Source organism: Homalodisca vitripennis, chromosome 2, assembly GCF_021130785.1.
Source record: "Homalodisca vitripennis isolate AUS2020 chromosome 2, UT_GWSS_2.1, whole genome shotgun sequence".
Classification (NCBI taxonomy): Eukaryota; Metazoa; Arthropoda; class Insecta; order Hemiptera; family Cicadellidae; genus Homalodisca; species Homalodisca vitripennis.
This window is the reverse complement of record NC_060208.1, coordinates 20,762,584-20,764,744: the sequence shown is the minus strand read 5'-3', so window position 1 is coordinate 20,764,744 and position 2,161 is coordinate 20,762,584. Positions and strand designations below refer to the sequence as shown.

Below are 2,161 nucleotides of genomic sequence, written 5' to 3'. Positions count from 1 at the left end.
CTACCTTTCAAACAGGTGGGTGGAGGGGGAAACAAGGGAAATATTAGTATAAGAAATATAACTATAATGTAAAATCTTTTCTGTAGTTAAAATTTTAAGCAATTGTGTAAACATTTCCAATATATCTTCATATTTTGAATCGTTGTCTGTGTTCTAAACTCAGCAAATAGTTTTGATTATTACGATTATACTGAGACAAAATAAATGTTTAAAAAAAGAATTGCATCGGCCGGGAATCGAACCCGGGCCGCCCGCGTGGCAGGCGAGCATTCTACCACTGAACCACCGATGCTGCTAGAACGTTACACTGTATTACAAATGAAAACCTAAGCCGTTATTTCTTTTAGAGCAGGTTTGAAATATCCTACTGAAAATACCAAAGCGCCTTGTAGAATGCTTTGTATATATTCAAAGTATACAAATATATGTATATTTTTTCAATAAGCCTCAGTAAATACACAATTGTTATTGAAATAATTTTGATTTTTAAATTTTCGACACTACTTATTTAACATCTTGATTCTTTTAAATAAAGTTTATTTACCTTTACCATCAGCTGATTCGGTTCAAGCTTTTTTAATTTTATCCTTAAAACAAATATGAGTTCCATTTAATCAACCAGAGTAACAATATGGTATTCTTGGAAGGGTTTATTTACTATCGCCACTGGTCAGGTCTCGTGGTTAATAATTCTAAACGTACGCATTGTGGGACGTGTTTTTAGTCATATTTATAATAATTAGCGAAGTTTTATTTTAAAGAGATGGTGTGCATGGACTTAACACAGCATGTGGATCGCTTGTATCTACATTGCAGTTATACGTTAGGTAAGTTATCAACCTGACGAAGAGATCAGGTTGCAGAACCCGAAACGTTTATTTAACAATAGCAGTATTCGAACATCCTGTGACCTTCAAAACCTCTTTGACAAAAACATGTTTAAAGTGGAGAACTTAACAATGTACTAAAATTAAATAAGGTCATAGAAAACCAACAAATATAGCCTACAAATAAATCCAACTATAATTTTAAACACTGCAAATACTACTAAATATTTAAAAGTATAAAAATTACAAAAATTGCAAAAATTGCAAAAATTATCAATGTCAGTCAATACATGAATTCCACCTGACTCGCGGTATATAAACCATTCAACAATTAAGGTTTTTGAAAGTTTTGATGTGAAAGCAACACATAAAATCAGAGCAGAACTCAGTTCATTTAACGACCAACCGGATGGGAGCCAATCGTGCTTTGGCGGGAAAGTGACAGTTCCCGCGAAAATGGCCTTAATTTAGTGGCCGTATCTCAAAGTACAACACACTACAGGAAACTGACATGGTAATCGCCTTCAGGCGGCCGTATTTAACGACTCGGGCCGGACGGTTAACGAAGGTACTTTCTCCGGAAAATAAAAGAGTTCACTGCTTAAAGTTTGTTGTTGATGGAAGGTTTGTCAGGATAACAGAATTTCGGACAGTTGCCTTCGTTAACGTTACAAGGTATAACACAACATTTCGAGGATTGGAATCTATCCTCTTCCTCACGTGGGGAGGTATTAGTACATACATTGTGTTCTTCAGTTTTGTATGTTCTAATACCTCTCCCACCTGACAAAGAGGATAGATTCCAATCCTCGAAACGTTGTATTATACCTTTTGTAACCACAACGATGGCGAATGTCCGAACTCCTGTTATCCTGTCAAAGGACTTCACTTTGAAAAGTATAAAACTACTGTATTACATTGTAGTTGCACAATTTGAACATTTTTTTAAACTCTATTTTAATGCCCTAATACAAGTTTAATAAAAGAATTTAGAAGCTATGGCTAATAGAAATCTTTACTAATTTAACAAAATTTCTTGAAATTCGTCTAAAAAAGAACACTGATATTCTTACATGTCCTCACATCATGGATAAGAGGCAGGAAGGAGGGTGAGAGGTTATTTTGTCAGGGGATGTCACAATTCTTGACAGAAAAGGAAGCACTCATCTAAATACAATTTAAACATTTAATATAACTCAAATATATACTTTGCTTGAAGTTTATTTTAACGATGGAAGGATTGTGAAGGAAACAGAATTTTACGGACATTTGCCACCCATCGTTCCGTGATACAATACAATCAGTAACACTACGTTTCGAGATCTGCAATCTGA

At 34.6% G+C, this 2,161-nt stretch overlaps 1 non-coding gene across 1 annotated transcript; it reads right to left on the bottom strand.

The window, feature by feature from the left end:
* Nucleotides 1-221: 221 nt before the first annotated feature.
* Nucleotides 222-292, bottom strand: Trnag-gcc. The gene has a single exon. It is a non-coding gene; the product is annotated as a tRNA-Gly (tRNA).
* Nucleotides 293-2,161: the final 1,869 nt, after the last annotated feature.